We start from the raw sequence: 21,406 nt of genomic DNA, 5'->3' as shown, positions 1-21,406 counted from the left end.
GGGATGAGGGGTTGTGGGAGATCAAATCAGAGGAATACGACAGAAGAAAATGGAGGAGAAAAGGCCCCTAAATGGCAAGAAGAAAAACGAAGGTTCCGAGACTAACCTAGATCGCTCTGAAGGATGCAGAGGGGCGAGGACAGGGATGACTCGAAGGACGCCTAGGGCCAAAGAAGACGCCAAGGAGGGTCAGGGCTCTCGAAGAAAAGGCGGACACCGATAGAACTTTCAGGCGGAATAGGGCCCCTAAAGGCGGAAGGGCGGGTTTAAATAGACCCTGGGATCCGGTGCCATAATGATCGCGAATCCCCCCAGGCCGACCCGCGCTCGACACGTGTCCCACTCGCCACGGTAGGCGGCTAAAGGCGGCTCACAGCTGATGGAGCCATTACTGCACCGTACCTGGGCCAACGTACCAGCGGGAATTTCGAAGGGTCCCTTCGAATCATCCCGATTCGAAAAGACTCCAGCATGTGCGCATTTAATGCCAAAATGTCTGGGGGTGATCGTGCACGGGATTCAAAGGGACAACTTCGGCTGCAAAAATTTCTCTGTACTCTTTTCATTCAAAATTCAAATTCAGAAGTAGGGGGACTGGTGTTGGGTATAAAATACCCCCCAACTGAAGTTCGTGACGGGGGTGACCCTCCGGGGATTCAACCGACTTCCGGCCTTCGACGACGTCTCTCCAAATCTCCCAGACGGTCGAGCCCCCGCAACACTCCCAAGTTTTGCTGACGGATAAGCCCCCACCAGCATCGACCTGACTCATCGCGACGGGCGGATTCCACCCAAGTTTGGCAGTGGTTGACTTCACCTACAGACTCCTACGGGAGCCAGACCTCGTCTCCGACTCCGGCTACGGAAAGACTCCGCCCGGACTCCTACAGGAGCCGGACTTCATCCCCGACCTCGACTGATGGTAAACTTCATCCGGACTCCTACGGGAGCCGGGCTTCACCCCCGACTTCAACTGCAAGAAGGCTTCATCCGGACTCCTACGGGAGCCAGACTTCACCCCTAACTTTAACTGCAGGTAGACTTCGCCCAGACTCCTACGGGAGCCAGACCTCATCTCCGACTCCGGCTACGGGAAGACTCCGCCCGGACTCCTATGGGAGCCGGACTTCATCCCCGACCTCGACTGATGGTAAACTTCATCCAGACTCCTACGGGAGCCAGGCTTCACCCCCGACTTCAACCGCAAGAAGGCTTTGTCCGGACTCCTACAGGAGCCGGACTTCATCCCTGACTTTAATTGCAGGTAGACTACATCCAGACTCCTACGGGAGCCAGACCTCGTCTCCGACTCCGGCTACGAGAAGACTCTGCCCGGACTCCTAGGGGAGCCGGACTTCATCTCCGACCTCGACTAATGGTAAACTTCATTCGGACTCCTACGGGAGCCAGACTTCACCCCTGACTTTAATTACAGGTAGACTTCGCCCAGACTCCTACAGGAGCCAGACCTCATCTCCGACTCCGGCTATGAGAAGACTCCGTCCGGACTCCTACGGGAGCCGGACTTCATCCCTGACCTCGACTGATGGTAAACTTCATCCGGACTCCTACGGGAGTCAGACTTCGCCCCTGACTTTAATTGCAGGTGGACTTCATCCGGACTCCTACGGGAGCCGGACTTCGCCCCTGACTTTAATTGCAGGTGGACTTCATCCAGACTCCTACGGGAGCCGGGCTTCGCCCCCGACTTCAACCGCAAGAAGGCTTCATCCGGACTCCTACGGGAGCCGGACCTCACCCCCGACTTTGATTGAAGGAAGACTCCCTCTGGACTCCTGCGAGAGCCGGACTCCGAGCTCCTCTCAGATGGGTGGCTACCCACCTCTCTCCGCTAGACACTCCAACCGAACTCCAGCCGATAAGCCTGGACCCCCTGGCAGGCCACAGCAACAGCCACGACTCTGCTCCACCTCCTGCAACAGATTTCGTGCGGCTCCATCACTCCCTGGTAGGCCACAGTAACGGCCACAGCACTGCTCCACTTACTGCGATGGATTCTACGTGGCTCCATCACTCCCTGGCAGGCCACAATAATGGCCACGATCCTGCTCCACTTCCTACGACAGATACCGTGCGATTCTTCCCTTCTCTGGTAAGTCACGACAACGGACGCCGCTCCGCTCCCTGTGGCAGACTCCACGTGGCACGCCCCCGTGATAGCCACGGGTCCACTCCACTACTCTTCGCAACAAACTCCTGGGCAGCCCACTGCCAGACGATTACAAACATCGCTATCAGTCTGTTGCTCCCTCTGCCTATAAAAGGGGGACCCCAGATACGTTATTCTCTGAGCTCTATTTTCTATCCCAAACTCTACTAAAATTTTCATTCGAGCACTCCATTCTTGTTGAGGTAGAGAACTGACTTGAGCGTCGGAGGGTCTTGCCGGAGCAACCCCACCTCCGATTTAGACTTCCTTTGCAGGTCCCAGCGGCGACCGCGACTTACTCGATTCCAGCTTCTCCGACGTAAGCGAATTTTTGCACCAACAGTTCTCTTTTCTCAAAATAAGGCTAAACCTTGATTGCTCCAATCGTTGTTAGACAGTGATGACTTATGGGACCCAACTTCGTTAATTAGTATCGAAAGTTGAATTTGGTTCAGCAGTACGAATGGGTTCGTATTGGGACTTCTTAGTCCAGTCAAAATAATTAGTCCAAAATTGATCCAAATCAGGCATAAGCACAGGATCATAGGAAGAAGAATTATCTTGCTTCCCTTGACCATAATAGGCTGAACAAGAGAAAGGAGCAAGGATTGCTCATCAAGAATGTTATATGATAACACCTTAAAGTTTCTCTATGTAATTCCACTACCTAGGTATTAGATATCGATGGTTTTATGCAATTTATTACTAAGACTACAAGTAAGTGGAATATTTAAAAATGGTGAAAAATTCTTGAATGTTAGGGAGGGAAGCCTTATTCCAATCCTAACTTTGGAAATTGTAGAGCTTATTTTTTCAAATATTATCGTTTAAAGTAATTGTTACTATTATCCATTGTTTATAATCTTTGTTGGCCTTTTGGCTAAAGATGATCATCATTCATAAAGGAAGATTATTGTGGTATTATTATGAATAATGTTACAATAATACATGGACAATAAGGAAATGATATTTACATAGCCTGTTAAGTGTAATGTACACATCCAAGTTAGATAATGTCATGAATGTCTATCTTTGGCATTATAGGCTTAGTCATCTTGACAAGAACAGGATAAATGGGTTAGCTTGAGAGGAAAACCTCGACATCAATGATTGTGAATCATTGATAGCCTGTGAGTCTTATCTTCTTGGAAAGATGACAAAGTCACCTTTTAATGGAAAAGGTGAAGGAGATGATAAAATTTTAAGTCTCATACATAGTGATGTATGTAGACCTGTGAACTTAAGTGCCAGAGGAAGATATTAATATTTCATTACAGACAACCTATCTGGGCATGGGTGCGTCTGGCCAAATTATTTGAAATGTTCAAATAATTCAAACGATAAAAAGGATGACATATCTAGGAGAAAATTGGATTCTCTCTCAGTGGATTCTTTTTTAAAACACAGTGTATCTGAAAGGAGAAGTTGAACTTTGTTAGACATGATTCAATCCACGATAGAGTTCACTAATCTTCCTATTTCAGGATTGTGCTCTTGTGTGATTACTTGTTTTACTATGAAATTATACTGAGTAAGTCTGTTGTACATATTCTATATGAGATATGGATCAGGTATAGACCTAGACCCTCTCACCTTTGGGTTTGGAGTTGATCGGCCTATGTCAAAGGTTTGCATACAGATAAACTTGGTTCATGGTCCAATAGTTGTTTAAGGGTTACTAATTCTATCATGCTGAAGAACATAAAATGCTCATCAGCAGTAGGGCATTCCTTTTGGAAAGGAGTTCCTTAGAGAAGGAACTGATGCCTATCAAGTTGAACTTGAAAGTTTGACTGGTAGAAAATAAACTGACATAATCTGGTAAACCTACAGAACCGAATTTGATTAGATCAAACTTAGAGCCCATTAAAGTAAATGCAATGCAGTGGTCTAACTCTGAGAAGTGGCTTGGAGCCATTAAATCCAAATTGAAGTCCATGGAAATCAATAGTGTATGGATATTAGATGATTCACCTGAAGGAATAAAATCCATTGGATGTGAATGGATTTTTCAAAAGGATCAGAGTAGCACAGACGGGAAGGTGGAGACCTATAAAGCTTGTTTCACTATTATCCTAGAGTTAGAACATACATTTTGAACATGTCTTTGTTATGAACAAAGAGGTACCCTGCATTTATAAATGGATAAAATATTCTGTAGTATTATTCCTTGTTTGTCTGTAGATGAAATTCTCTTAATCGGGAATGGCATTCCAGCATTGCAAGGAATAAAGGTTTAGGTGTCATCTAATTTTTCCATGTTCAAGATCAGATATGGCATACTCACTAATGGTAGTGAGCAGATACCAATCTGATCTAAGTAAGAACCACTGGAAGATTGTATAGACAATCCTTAAGTATTTGAAAAATACTAAGATCCAGTGACTCAAATATGAAAATACTGACTTTAAACATATGGATGTTTCGATTTTAGTCAGATCAAGATGATAACAAAAAAGTATCAGATCATACCCTAACTGTAGGAGCAATCTACTGGAAAGGTTCCAAGCAGGATACTTTAGTCTACTCAGTTAGTGATGTAGAGTACATCATAGCATATGATGCTGCCATGTAAGCTGTGTAATTGCTGAGCTTCATTAACATGTTTGGAGTGGCACCCTTTACTGATGGTCCAGTCCTATCGTAGCACTGGAGCCATAAATCTGGCTAAAGAATCGAAGGACCAGCATACTCTGTATTACTATCACTTTTGAATGGATTTTTCAAAAGAATCAGAGTAGCACAGATGGAAAGGTGGAGACCTATAAAGCTCGTTTCACTATTATCCCAGAGTTAGAACATACATTTTGAGCATGTCTTTGTTATGAACAAAGAGGTAGCCTGCATTTATAAATGGGTAAAATATTCTGTAGTGTTATTCCTTGTTTGTCTGTGGATGAAATTCTCTTAATCGGGAATGGCATTCCAGCATTGCAAGGAATAAAGGTTTGGGTGTCATCTAATTTCTCCATGTTCAAGATTAGATATGGCATACTCACTAATGGTAGTGAGCAGATACCAATCTGATCTAAGTAAGAACCACTGAAAGATTGTATAGACAATCCTTAAGTATTTGGGAAATACTAAGATCCAATAACTCAAATATGGAAATACTGACTTTAAACATGTGGATATTTTGATTTTAGTTAGATCAAGATGATAACAAAAAAGTGTCAGATCATACCCTAACTGTAGGAGCAATCTACTGGAAAGGTTTCAAGCAGGATACTTTAGTCTACTCAGTTAGTGATGTAGAGTACATCATAGCATATAATGCTGCCATGTAAGCTGTGTAATTGCTGAGCTTCATTAACAGGTTTAGAGTGGCACCCTTTACCGATGGTTCAATCCTATCGTAGCACTGGAGCCATAAATCTGGCTAAAGAATTGAAGGACCAGCATACTCTGTATTACTATCACTTTTGACTTTAGATCAAGATGACATCGATCTTTGGAAGATCGATGAAAAGGGAGAACTTGATCGACCCATTTGCTGAGGCCTCGGAACTAGAAAGTTCTACGAACTCAAGTGGAAGATAAATATTTGATATCATTCTGATTGACTTTAGTACAAGTGAGAGTTGTTGGAAAATGTGTCCTAAAGCCTATCATCTAAGTGGTAGATGATTGGAATTAGTATATGAATTATCTAATAATAATAGTTATTTGGCAGGTTCATCATAAAAATTCTATCTTCCTTAAATGAACTCCTAAATTATGATGAAGTCCTTAGAACCATAATCAATCGATAAAGAAGGATTTATCGGATGGTTCTTAAATTGTTCACGATCAAATGATAGGTTATTAACAAGGATGATAACTTATCAAGTGTAGGTCGCTGTATGCCATATGCGTTGGTTGTCCTTGTAACCAAGTGGTGTGGAGACACTGGTATGGCATCCAGATGAGATGTAGGAGTACATCTGTATGGAACATAACCAATGTAATACTCTACTGTCAAGAGTAGTTACTAAGACCAATAGGTATAAGTGTCCCTCCGACCTGAGATCACCACGGTGACTTGCAAGCAACTCACTGTGCTTTGGTGCCGGACTGCCTATATTTTTAATATAGGTTTGAAAGATTTCTGGGTACAGTCAAGTACTTGTGAAGTCGGTGTGTGAGTCAAGATAAGATTGACCACTCCTGATTAACTTCAGGAAGAAAATATCTCGCTATGTTTTAATTTAGCAAAATCTAGACCTAGGTAATCCTCGTGAGGAGTCATGGAATTTGCAAAAATTTTGAGACACAATAGAGATGACTTACATGAGTGTTGACAGCATACTCGAAGTCATCTTGAGTATTATTGATCAAAAAGATGAATTATACGATAACCATGGATCAGGGTTCTTAGAATGTTGCTTTGCATACATTCGACCTATCTGGACGTCGGAAACCATTGCTAGATGGTTACTTCGACTGATACAGGAATTAGTTTCTGTGCTACTAGTTTAGGTTTGAACCTATAGGGTTACACACATAAGAGGTTGTAACCTAATCAGATGGTTAATCGATGATTGAGAATCATTCTAAGATTAAACAATCAATGTGATTGATGTTTGACCTAATGCAAGTGTTGGAGGAGGATCATTAGCAATTGGATTGCTAATTGGCTCAATCTGATTGAGCAATTGGGCTGAGATCAAATCTAACTAAATATAATTCAATTAGAATTGGTTTGTATTTAATTGGATTAAGTCTAATTGATTTATTGGATAAGTCAGTTGCAAGGGAGAACAAGTCCCTGTTCAACTAGAACTTATATGCACCTAATTTCTAATTAAGTTAGGATTTAAATTAAATATAATTTAATCTAATTTAATTGAACTCTTAGTTAGACTAGGATCATCATTAATTAGGTTATAATTAATTTAAATTGGGTTCAAAGTATTTGACCTAATCTAAATAAGAATCCTAGTTAGACTAGGATTCCATCTTCTCTTGCGCCACCTAAGAAAATCAAAGCCCACGCCCACTAATTAATTCTAGATAATTTTTCTATGATTCTTACATCTAAGGAAAGTAATTTTACACCACTTATTCTAGAGATTTGAATCAGATTTGATCTGGTTCAATATGAAAATTAATTTGGTTCATTATGGAAAGTAGTTTAGCATATTTCTATTTTTGAAAGAGTCCCTCTTCACAAGGACTCTTCCCTCCCTCTCTTGCACCAACTTCTCCTATGTTTATCCTCCTTTTTTATTTCCCCTTTTGTGGTTATTTTCATGCTATCCATGAAATAAATGAGATAGGGGGCGTCCAAGAGTTGGATGCCCCAAGGACTCCTTGTTAGACTAGGTCTTATGACCTAGTCTGCCATAAAAAAGGAGGCGGCCCCATATGCCAAGAAATAGGAGTCAAAAATTCATGGAAAATTGAAAGAATTACTAGAGAAGAATGAGGAAGACCTGAGAGGTTTGAGGCACCAAAATCCATGGAGGAGAGTCCTCTAACAAGAGATCAAAAATTGATGTCTTGTAGAGAAGAAAGGTAAGAGAGAAGATTGTCTTCTCTTATTGGTTTTCTTTCATATTTTTTTTTCTCTTTGTTTTTTATATTTTTATATGATAAAAATATGAGAGAGAAAGAAGGATTACATGGGTGGTTTGAGGTGTCAAAATCCTTGAAGAAAATTCTTCAATCAAGAGATCAAAGGTTGATGTCTTGTAAAAAGAAAGGTAAGAGAGAAGATTGTCTTCTCTTATTATTTTTCCTTTCATATTAATATCTCTTTATTTTATTTTTTTTATATGATAAAAAATCTGAAAGAGAAAGAGGGATGGCATGGTGAATTCATGCTCCAAAGAGTTGGAACATGGTGATCTTAGTTTATATATGATATGATCATGTTCTGATGGAAGAAGAAGAAGAAAAGAAGGTCTTTTCTTAAGATTTCTTTTAGAACCCTTCTTCTCCATAAATCATGAGATTTTTTTATAAAAAAAATCACATATCATAAGATCTATAAACTAGAAAAATATCAAGAGAAGAAGGCCTTCTCAAGTCCAAGCATAGAGATGTTTTCAGGATATCAATTGTTGATGTACTGAAGGAGAAGATCTATCTTCTCTTAGGACCCTTTTCTATTAAATATTAATTTTGATTTTAGGAAGATCAAAAGGTTTGACTTCTTCCTTATTCCTCTTCATATTCTTCATCTCTTGGAATATCCAAGAGATCCGAAGAATATTTTTTAGATTAACCATCCGAAGGGATCTACAAGAAGCTAGCACTTCGAGCGAATTTTCGTTCGACGAACCTCCGATTTTGTTGCAGCCTCGTGTGGATCATCTGTAGATGCCGAACACGTGTGCGGCTCCAAAGGCAACAAAAAAAATCAATCATGGAGTTCTCAACCCGCATGAAAGTAAGAGATCTGATCTCTTCTTTTATCTAGATATGATCTAGGTTTTAGATCTGAAACTGTTTCAGATCTAGGATATTGATTTGATCAATACCAAATCTTTTATTTTCTAATTTATAAATACAATATGACATATTATAGATCCTAATTGTAGGATTTAGTAATTTGATTACATATATTTATAGATTAAATTATTTAATTTACATATTCTGCTGCGTTATATTTCAAAAAAGTTTTGAAATTCATGCATGAAATTCTGCACCTTTTCCAACACTATGTGTACGAGGTGGAGGAGGAATACATGCCTACTGGCTCATGATTAATATGTTCTTAAAGTCTCAAGGCTCCCTGCTCTTCAGAGACACTCTCTTAAAGCTTAACTTTTCTCCTACTACTTCATTCTTGGTTAAACAGTTTTCCAAGAAGATAGCATTGAATCACAATCACATTGTAATCCCATCAGAAGGTAATATCCCAAACTCTTTTAGGAAGAACTTTATAGACCTATCCTCTAACATATCCACCTGCTGTCCTAGACACAGGCTGGACATCCTTGAATCTCAAAATAATCAAAATTTAATTTTCACCATGTCATATCTTATATGGTATGGTAGGAACAGATTTAGAGAGAACCTAATTTCATAGAAATAAAGCATGTCCCTAAAAAAAATATAAATAAATCAATGAATTTCATTATAGACCAGATCATATCTCATATAGTTCCATGACTCTTCTTATCTCATTGAGCTGAGATTTACTCAGAGGGGTTCAATATGAAATAATACCATTTTATGAGATAATCAAAAAAAAAATTTCAATGGTATTGCATCCTCGATCCGATCGAAGTACTTTCAGAAATTTTTTGATTTGTTTCTCTACTTACATCTGAATTCTTTGAACCTTTCAAAAATTTTAGATTTGTATCTCATATACAAAGTAGAGACAACTACTTGGTTAGCACATCACATGGGCTATACACATTAAAATGTGTATGAGGATAAGTATCTCAGTGGTCCTTTTCCTCTTATCCCACAAGAGTAGTTTGGTCATATTTTCTCAAAGAGATGATGCACAAACTAGATTTGACTCAACAGTCAATGAGCCCAAGCTCATATTTTTTCAGTTTGTTAATCATTTCTTCTCCAATATGACTTAGCTATAGGTTTCACATATACTTTAAATTTTATCTCAATTTTGGATCCCTCAGATCTAACGGCATTCACTAATTGCTCAATTAAGTTCACATATGCATCAACATGCAAATGATAAAGACTATCTCTAAGAACTAAATCCAAATGATGATCGCAAAGGATAGATACCCATGGCTGCAGCAACAACTGTTGCCCTAGAGTCAATTCAAGGATTATTTTCTCAGCCCTCTACCTTCCCATCGACTCTACACTAGAGTCTATAGCTCAACTAGGAGAAGAGAAAATCATAAGGACAATATTGAGCAATATCGACATATCTACTCTAGGTGTGTCTTTCTTTCTTTAGGCTCTCCAGGTATTTATCTCTAAACTCTTTTAAGGTTCTTTTGTTATCAACACTTTGACCAATTCAGATAAAGTGCCATGATGGTTTTTCATATGGTAGTTTATCATAAACTATCCATATAAACTAATCAGGGATCGCAGGATCAAATCCATAAGCAATTCCTTATGCATGGTCATATCGAGCCTTTTAAGCTCTTTAATATCTTCGATCATTATCAAATAACGATCATAGATTGATTGCCCATCATGCATCATATGTGCTGTACAACTTTGATTACCTCACAACACTTATGGATGAATCAGTATGTCATTGGTAGTGTACATGTACTCATGCATAGCACCTATCTTTATTATCATTGTCCATCCACTTGTCAAGTATAACTCGTTGACTATGGGTTGGACGGATTGTTAACATTAGAATAACCTTGTAGAGAACATTACTTAATTTTTTAAAATTAAGAATAATTCTTAAGTTTGTAAGCCAGTCTATGTACTCAATTTTAGTTAATCGATTGATATCTAGGATTCAAGGTAGAAGGTTGGAAGCTGACACAATGAACAGCAGAGAGCAAAAATTTTAATTGGATGTTTGTATTTATTTTATAATTTTTTTCTCAAAACTTTTAGATACAAAAAAGACTCTCACTATTTTATCAGAATTTCTACACTCTCCGGATAGAGAAACAAAAATCCTAACATGATAATTGGGTTTCTAGTGGGTGCTGCGGTCCCACCGATGCCGTGCATCTCACCTAACAGTTATTAGTAACATGAGTAAACACCGATGCATGGACAACTCTTTGTCCAGATGTTTCTCTAAGCATATTGTAGCCACTTGATGTTTAAGTCATGTGGGCTCACCTAACAGTTATTGCCCGCACTTCTTAGTTAAGTCAAACCTACCATTCACAAGCAGGTGTAAAGCCATCATTGGGTCCCTTACCTAACAGTTATTGGGCCCAATCTCATATTTACATCGCAGCAACTCTCTACTAATAGAGTGGTTGCATGATCTCGATGCAACTGAACCACTGTGACCAGCCGAGAACAATCAATGCCGGAAGCACGTCCTCACATCTACAATGGTGCAAGACCTCGAACTTAATATTTTATGAAAAAATTTGAGTTTAGATCTCATCAAATCAATCATCACATGACTGATGTAATTGGCATGGGCTAAATCAAACCATCAAGCAACCATATTTGTGACTCAATCTTTCAAATTGACCAGATAAGTGAAAATTAGTGGGGGTCTACTCGTTGCTTTCTTTAAACACCAATAAATTAGCCAGATAAGCGAACATAATCAATTAAATAATCACCTTTCAATTACTTGCCTTAGACACCAATTAGATAATTAATCAGAATTGGTTAGCTCAAGTGAATCAGGTTCAAATCAACAAGCCAAATTAGATCCTTAGGTTAATCGATTCTACATATGGGACTCAATCGATTTGATCAACAATAATTGTATGATCATTAACTTAATTGATCTAATTCAATTTAATACTTGACTCAATTTAACTAATTACTTAATCGAATTAGACCCATATGTCCCAAATTAAAACCTTAGATATAATCCTATTACATGACCTAATTTTTGATTTTTTCATGACCAAAATCCTCATACACAAATATAAATTATCGATTCTACATATGGGACTCAATCGATTTGATCAACAATAATTGTATGATCATTAACTTAATTGATCTAATTCAATTTAATACTTGACTCGATTTAACTAATTACTTAATCGAATTAGACCCATATGTCCCAAATCAAAAACCTTAGATATAATCCTATTACATGACCTAATTTTTGATTTTCTCATGACCAAAATCCTCATACACAAAAATAAATTTTAGATTCTAAAATTATATTTTAGATCTAAATACTTTGTATGAAAGTAAGTATTAAAATATAAAAATAATTTTTAAGTTCTAACATACAAACATATATCACATATATGCATGTAAAATTAGATCTTAAATAAAATTTTAGATCTAAACATGATATCATATATCTCATATACTAATCATAGATCAGATTAAAATTAAATTTATGATCTAAATATGTAATCATATATTATACATATGAATTAAAATTCAGATCACAAAAAATTTAGGTTTCATGCATGTATCTATTTCACATGAACTAAAACTCCTTCTAGATTAATTTTCAGATCTATGCATGCATCAACATATCAACTATATATTTTAGAATTAAATCTAAAATCAAATTTTAGAGTTGAAGATCCATCCATACATCTCATGTATCAAAAAAAAATTAATTTTAAATTTTTTTCAAAAATATGTATATTAAAATTTAGTATATGAAAACCCGTGGCTCTGATACCACTGTTGGAATTCGGGGTTTGAAGTATATATATATATTTTTTAAAATTTAATTTTTTAAATATTATAGTAGAGAATAAAATTAAAATAATTTAAATTTAAATTATATATATATAAAAATATAAAATCATATGGATCTATTTCATATGCTGAAATTGATATATGCTGAAATTTAGATTGTGATCAAATCACATACCTGTTTCACAATCTCTTTCTTCAAATCTGGATCTGAAAGAGATGAGGCTCTCTGCTAGCCACACAAGTATCTGGTCTCTATAAATATCTACTCAGGATCAGCTTGGAACAGTCTTCTATAATCTAAATTTTGAATCTTCAAAATTCAACCTGCTGAATCTAAATGAAGTCTGAATCACGATCCACACTTGATCCTTCTCCTTGATCTTCTTTTTCTTTTCTTCTTTAGAGTTTCTTCTTGCTATATGCTGCTATCAGATACTAGAAACTAGTAAGGAAGAGGCACCCAAACTCCTTTGGGCATAGAACACCTTGGGATGCGCATCCCAAGGGAAGGGCATGTAGAACACCCAAGAGAAGAGAAAAGGGGAGGAAGAGAGGGCATAGGGAGAGCCTTTGGGTGTGAGGGGCTGCTGGTTTTGATGATCTAGGGACTTTAGGGGAGGTTCCTTTAAATAGGCATAAGGATTGAATCCTATTCAATCTCATATTACAAGTCCTACTTGCATTAGGATTCTTATTAACTTAAGTTATCCAACTTACATTAGGAAGCCCATTAGGCACCAACTATTGGAGCCCTTGCACCCATAATTAGACACCCTCTTTTGCACCAAAGAAACACCCCATATGAAAACCAAAGGCCCTCTAATTAATGAACACGCCCATATTGATCAAATCAAAGTGGCATCCCATAATAACTATCAAGGAGATTTATAAGGGACTTGCACCTTTAATTTATGTGATCCAGAACCTTAGATACCTAATAATTGAAGTCTCATGAATCTTATTTATGTAGGTTATTATCAAATAATTAAGTTAAATTAACTTATCAAATAAATAATCCTAACAAAAAGAGGAATTGGGTCTAACCATGTGCTAGCAAGGTTACCATGAACCCAATGGGTTTCTCTGAACCCAATTGACACTTTATAAGCTTAATTACTTATTCCAAACCTAATTCCTTTGTTGTGTGACCTCATAGGTTTAATTCTATCTGGTAGTGAGACATACAATGATCTCTATCATCGCATCATTGAAACTCTTTTCAATGGGTCAGAATAATTTCACTCTAACTCAACAAAGATTATCGATCCAGAACAATCCTAGTGAGCTCTCACAATCCACTAGTGACACCTAGCGGTATGTAGTGGCAACCCAGTAAAATTGAAATGAACCTCTAGGGGTAGTTAACATGTGATTTAATCCCTCTATCGTGAGTCCCGACTAGATGGCAGATCATGGATAAATCGTCAAACCTCAACATCGATCATATGATAGATTCAATCAACTTAAGTTCATATGTAATTCTATGAAAAAAATTTTTCATCAATCACACTGCTATAGCCATAGACTTAAGGACTCAGCCTCTTAAATTCCATAGAACTACTTCCTTCTGCTAGGATCAATAGATCCCATCTTGATGCACACCCCACTCCTACAGTGGATCAACTATGACCAACATCCACTACAAGGACTCCTTGAGATCCATGTTGATGTGTCAGTCAAATTCAGTAGCCTCACTATGAGCAGTAGTATCATCATAGGTCAAAAGATCAGTCATACAACTGCAGCATTAAGAAAGTCACTAACGAGTGAGCAGGCATCTATGTGACTTCTCGTGTTGGTCACGCTCAGTGCTAGTTATTCTTTAACAACCACTTGCACTCTTGCTCCAGTGTTTCTACACTGTAGACTTAAGACCATCTGTCCGAAGGAACATCCTCATGATGATCCTATGATCAGGAGTAATTTAGGAATCAACCATCAATGACATATGCCTCAAATTCTCAACTCTTTGAGAATATGTGTCATCATCTTGTTAATCCCATGGATGATTCATGGATACATAGACATGAATGGTAATATAACTATCCAATAAGTATAAAATCATGTCCTAGAGATATGAAATGTGTCAGTCAAGATTGGCTTATAGGACATACATCCAACACTAACTGAAGCGAAAATTTAGTGCAGGGGTAAAATGGTAATTTTAAATTTTTTTCAAAATTATTATTTTACAGTGGAATTATTAATTAATCTCATTAATTAATACTAATTAACCCTACACTAGGATCTAAATATGATACAACAGCATGCATTTAAATTTGAAATTCAAATTTGAATCAGTAAACGTTTTACAGTACTGTGTTCAGAACACATCACCTTTTGCAGGTAGTCGATCACCGCAATCTGATCACCGTCAGAGGGCTCTGATCATCATGTCATAGCCACCCAACTGTCTGGCCTCTGTGGATCATCCACACGAAGCTCCCGTCTGATCAGCTCCTCACGAATGCTAGTTCGTGATTTCACCCTTTTGATGGCAGATGTTGATCGAACTCCTTCGATCGATGTGTGCCAACTTCTCAGATGCTCTGGATCATCTGCACAGTTACTTGAGAGGCTGATGGATCTCTCTCTAAAATTTGGTGGACTCACGACACTCGTGGCACACCAATCTCACTTCCCGAACCCTAGGTTGAAACCCTAGGGTACACACCAAAAACCCTATGCCCAATTTTCTCTCTTTTCTTTCTTTTTCTCTCGGAAGGTTTTGGACCTTCACCTTGCACAGAACCTTCCTCACACCCCAAAGTTTCTCTCCTAATTTTTTTACGCACGTCCCACCTTTCTCCTCTTTTTAAAACAACGTCGAACGTGTCTTATCCGCGTGAGAGGATAAAGACAAGAGGTTACACATTTGAATTCAAATCAAATTTGAATTCAAACGAAAACCAACTTATCCCTATCCTTTTGGGCATGAGAAGAGAAGGGGCGTGGCTCTTTGTGCGTGAAAAAGTTTCACGAGAAACCTTTTCTCGTGTAAGTAATGTGGCGCACAAAATGGATAAGGATGAAAGGGCAAGTGATAAGTTATCCATTCAAATTCAAACATGCTTTGAATTTGAATGGCTAACTAATTAATTTATCCATCCATATGGCACACAAATGAGGATGTGGGGAAGGGTTTTACATGAGAAAAATTTCATGAGAAGTTTCTTCTCGTGAATTCAAATGGGTGCAAGGAAGTTGGGTGACGCAGGGAATTTAAAACAAGGTGGTTTGATTCAAATTGAGCCAACCTAGTTTAAAATAGATTGAGCACAATTAGACCAAATTAAACCCAACATAATTAGGCTTAATTAGGCTTAATAAAATCCTAATCAAATCAGGAATTAACTAAACCTAACCCCTGATCAAATCAGGGACTAAACCACCTTAGCGATTAGGTCAACATTTAACCTAATCGGGTCAATCCAAACTGAATCCAATTCAATTGGACTTGATCCAAAAATAATTACTCAATCAAATTGAGTTAATTAGTGATTAAATCACTAATTAAATCTCTCATAAATATTGAGTCCAAATCTGATGGGCAATCAGGCATCAGAGACCATCGATATGAAACCCTGATCAAAGAGTTCAAATTTCAAATTCAAAATTTGAAATTCAAAATTTTGACCCCGGTACCCAAAATATGTGGAACTCATGATTAGAGAATCCTAATTCTCAATCATAGAGTCCCAGATAGATAAGACTCATAATCAGCCATCAGATCAGAAAGGAACTTCTAATGTGTGTGACCCCGCAGGTTCGAACCTAAGCCGGTAGCACAGGAACCAATTTCTGTACTAATCGAAGTGACCATCTAGCAATGGTACCCGATGACCGGATAGGTCAAATAATCGCAATCGCAACATTCAGAACCTATGTGAATATGGTTACCGTATAATTCATCCCTTTTGACCCCTGTGTTTAGGATGACTCAGAGTTAAACTGTCAACCCTGATGATATCATCCGAATCGTGCTCAACTCAATTAGTCCTGTGACTCCTCACTAGGACTACCCTGGCCAAGGTTTTGCTAAATTGAAACATGACTGTACACAGCTCCTAAACTTGAGTGGTCAATCCCATCTTGACACACGCACCGACAAGTCAAGTACTTGACTACACCCAGCAACCTTCTGTCACTGAATTAGAAATTCAGGTAGTCCAGTGCCTAAGTGCAGTGAGTTGCTTGCAAGTCACCGTGGTGGTCTCAGGTTGGAGGGACATTTATACCCATATCCCATCGGAGCAAATCTTGACAGCAGAAATAGCTCCAGAGTTGGTCACGTTCAGTGCAGATGTACCATTACATCTCACCTGTATGCCATACCAGTGTCTCCACACTCTTTGGTTATGAGGACAACCAACCCATATGGCACACAACGACCTATGCTCGATAAATATTGTCGTCCTTGGTAACAACGTATCATTTGGTCGCGAACATGTTTAAGGACTAAATGACAAATCCTCCTTTGTCGAGTCTAAATAGTCCTAAGGACTTCACCACAACACAGGAGTTCATTAGAAGATGAAACATTTGTGATGAAAAAATATCAAAATAACTTTTATTTATTTATAATTCATGTACTAATACAAAAGGAGCACAACCGTCAACAGGCTGACGATTGGCTTTGGGACACTATTCCCAACACTAACTTGATTGAGAATTAAGTTATGAGACAAATGAGATTGAAGAGTTGACTATATCTAGCTAGCACTACACATGAGGTTCAGGTTCAATCCCTGGGATAAATAGTTTCTAATCTATGATCCATGGAGCCTATGAGAGATTAGATTTAAGTGCTAATTAATTTTAGATTAGATCTAAATTAATTAGACTTAATTAGATCTAAAATTTTAAGTTAGACTTGGTATAAAAGTCTTAAAGAGTTTGGGATTAACAGTATTTTGAAATTATTTCGAACCAGCTTCGAATTGAATTTGAATTGGACTCTTTTTGGATGAGATATTCGGAGTCCTACTTGCACTAGGATTCTTCATCCCTTGGGCTGACCAGCACCTGGTATGGTGCTGGTTGTGGGCGACCCATATGGGTATGGGAATGGATGCATTGTGGGCACCATAAGTGATGGCAATTCTATCTCATGTAGGAATCTTTCTTTTATGAGTATTGGACTGATTCAAAGCATGTTTGAATTAGGAGTCCTATACCTATAGGGTCATAAAAATTATCTATAAATAGAGAGGGTCTCTACCTATAGATGCATAGTAATCAAATAGCAAACAAATCAGATTGAGAGAAGAGAGAAAGAGAGAGAGAGGTGTGAGAAGGGGCATCCCCTTACCTTCTCCTTAGCATCTCCTCTTGTTGCCACCCATCCTCTCCTTGCTATGGGCCCATCCTTGGGCATCCCCCTTGCTGGTGTGAGATGTCACACTAGCACCTCTGCTCCCTCATTTGGTTGGGTTGCAAAGGTGATTCGATCGGAGTTCATCCTACTTTCTTGCATTGTCTGGCGTGCATGCAAAGTAGAAAGTCTATACTTTCAGGCCTCCGCGAAGGTTGATTCTAAATTTTTAAAGATTTGATCTCCAGTTTTACTACTATTTAGGTAAGAATTTGATCTTTATTCATGTAGATTTATAAAAAAATTTTAGATGCAACCTGGGCTATCCGAAGAGAAATAGTTTCCCTTCCCTTCAATTAGTATCAGAGCCAGATTTTTGATACACGCATACATAACTAATTTTTTTTAAATTATTTATATATTATATATAATTAAAATTTTATATTAAATAGTAAATCTAATTTAAATCTATTTAAATAAAATTTTTGATTTGATTTTGATTGGATTAGATGATCTTAATCAATGGTTGATTAAGGTTGTTATAAGTTTGTTATAATAGAATTTTATTGTTGCTAAATTTTTGTTGGAATAATAATATAAATTAAAATTTATTTTAAATTTATTTTAATAGAATTTTAATATTATTATTTTTATTAAGAAGTAAAATTTATTTTAGATCCGAATTGGATCCATTTCGATGGATATTTAGATCTGAACACTAACAAAATTCAATACTACACCAAAATAGATTTAATCAAAAATTTAATCCTTATGCATTCATATTCGCATCTAATTAATTTTTTATATGATATCAAATATAAAATTAAAATTTTATAATCAGTATAAGATGTATTTTAGATCTGATATGACGTATATGATGCATCAAATCTAATTAGATTAGATGAAGAATATGATTGATAAGATCGAGGGCATATTCACGACATAAATTATTTTATCAAAATTGCATGTTGATGAATTATATATGAAATTAAATTTCAGATCTTAGTAGTCTAGTACTTGAATCGATGAGATCACCAGATCATCCGATCATAAGAAATCGAAGAGATTAATCTCTCCCTTACCTATTCGATGGATTCTCTTATGACGTGTAGGGGTGCCATTGTGGTCCGATTTTATGAAAAAAAAAGTAAATAAATTTTTATAAATTATTTAGATCAGATCTAAAGTGATTTATGATTCATTATAATAAGATAAAATTTAGATATAAAATTATTTTAAATTTGAATAGCATATTACATAAGATATAATCAGTATTGATCTAAAAGTTATCATGATGCATAAGATGTATGTATGAAGTTTGGATCATACCTATGAATGTTTAATTATTAAACATATTAGAAAAAATTTATTTCAAGAATTGAAACATATAGATGCTTCACTTAAAATCTTGATAGAATAGTTCTACAAACTAAAACACATATTTTACACACTTAATTTTGAATTAAGTTTAAATGATCTAGATTTGAGAATTGAAGATCATAAGACACCACATAAATTGATGGATAAAGGGTTAGCTTGAATCAGATCCTTCTAATAGGTTAGACCTAGGGTTAGAAATATATATGAACCAAGTAGAGAATTGGTTAAATCTAATCAAGTATTGAATTAGATTAGGTCAGAATTTTTCTAGATCAACCTCAATAGTTGAAGTTTGATCAAATCCATATTTTTGACCTAAGAAATGGACCATGATCATGGCTCCGTAGTTAAGCTTGAATCTTCTAGTGGACCAAATCGAAACTAATTAATCAATTGGTGTCTAAGGTAAGTTTGGCAAATTCAATCAAGTGGTTTTTAACTAGGAGCTACTCATCTAGATGCATTTACGATGAGTTAAGGAAACATCTCTCCCACTGATCTCATTTACTTGGCCAATATGGTAGATTATATTTTGAGCAGGTCATTAGTCGATTCGTGCAGACCCATGCCATTAAGATTAATCAGTGTGGCTAATTTAGGTGTCTTTAGACCAGCTTGTATCTAATCCTCTACATGACTTGGAGAAGTCAATGGGAGAATTTACAACTTGCAGGTCAACTTCTTCTCTTATTCTTAAGTCAATAAAATTAAATCTTCTAAATTATTAGGTCTATAAAATGATACAGTTATGGGATAACCTGGTCATAGCCTCCCATTAAGATGCATGATAATGAGTCCAATATTTCAAATAGACATTGGAGGCGCGACACACCTGGTGTTTATTACGTATTAGAATTATCATTCATCATATGACCATCATGATGTACCTTCAGATCAATGTTCAAGTTGGTCGAGCCACACTCGAGCCTGGACATCCATTTGTTGGATGCACTTGGTGTTGTTATATTAATGGTTGGACCTAACCAAGATTTTCAGTGGAGGTGCCACATGCTTGCTGAAGTGATGCCTCAGGTAAAACCTAATTGCTAGAAGTTGTTTAGAGAAATAATTGATTATGAACCTACCCATGGATGCACTAGCATTGGTCGAGCCACACTCGGGCTCGAATACAGTCTGTGTGGATTCTAATACCCACTAAAAAATTAATGTAATTTCTTGAGTTGGAGGTAGAGGCTACCAATTAGTAAAAATAGCGGGAGAACTTTTAAACTAAAGTCTATATCTTTAGGATTAAAAAGTAATTCATATATTAATAAGCTTGTATTTTTTCTTTCAGTTATGGCCAACATACTATGCCTCCGTATGTTGTTGGATAGCAACAAGCTCAACAGACCCAACTTCGTTAGTTGGTATCGAAAGTTGAAGATCATTTTGGAGTATGAGAAGATTCTATACGTCCTTACGGATGAGACACCTAAAGAACCTGCTGCCAATGCTCCTCATGCCATGAGAGATACTTACATGAAGTGGCTCAATGATCGAACGACTGTGTGTTGTGTGATAAGGACAGCTATGAATGATGAACTTGGCTGTAAGTTCGAAGATGCACAGCCAGAAGAGATCATTCAAATATTGAATAAGTCCTTCGACACCTCTGAGGATGTGGAGAGACACAAAATCTCCTGCACAGTCTTCAATGCCCATATATGAGAGGAGGCTTCAGTCATTGATCATGTACTATACATGATTGATCAGATTCAATGCCTTAGCAAAATTGGCTTTTTATTGCATAAATAGTTAGGTAAGGATGCTATCCTCAATTCACTACCAAAATCCTACCTATGCTTTCTCAGTTATTATAGAATAATGAAGCCTGCAGTGAACTATCATGATTTGCTAGGGTTACTGCAGACTTTTGAGAAGGACCACCAGCTCCAGAAAGAGTCGGTGAATTTAGTAGGAGGTTCATCTGTAGGTCGTTGATCCTCTAGAAGAAGAAAGAAGAAGAAGGTGCAGAAATTCTGTGCCACCGATTCTAAGCAGAGAAAATCATCAAAAGTTGATAAAAGCCAGGTTGAATACTTTTTCTGTAAGAAGCTCAATCATTGGAAGAGAAATTATCCTGCTTACATAGCCACCCTTGACCCAAACGGGAATAAAAATAAGAGAAAGAAGCAAACGGTTACTTCTCAAGGTATTTATATTGTAACTCGTAATTTCTATATTTGTGATACTACTACCTGGGTATTGGATACCAAAAATCTGATTAATATATGCAATTCGTTGTAGGGACTGCAAGTAAGTAAGAAGTTTCGAGAGAGCGAGCGGTTCCTGAATAT

This window comes from Elaeis guineensis, chromosome 5 (genome assembly GCF_000442705.2).
Source record: "Elaeis guineensis isolate ETL-2024a chromosome 5, EG11, whole genome shotgun sequence".
In the NCBI taxonomy this organism is placed as follows: Eukaryota; Viridiplantae; Streptophyta; class Magnoliopsida; order Arecales; family Arecaceae; genus Elaeis; species Elaeis guineensis.
This window is presented reverse-complemented; position numbering follows the sequence as displayed.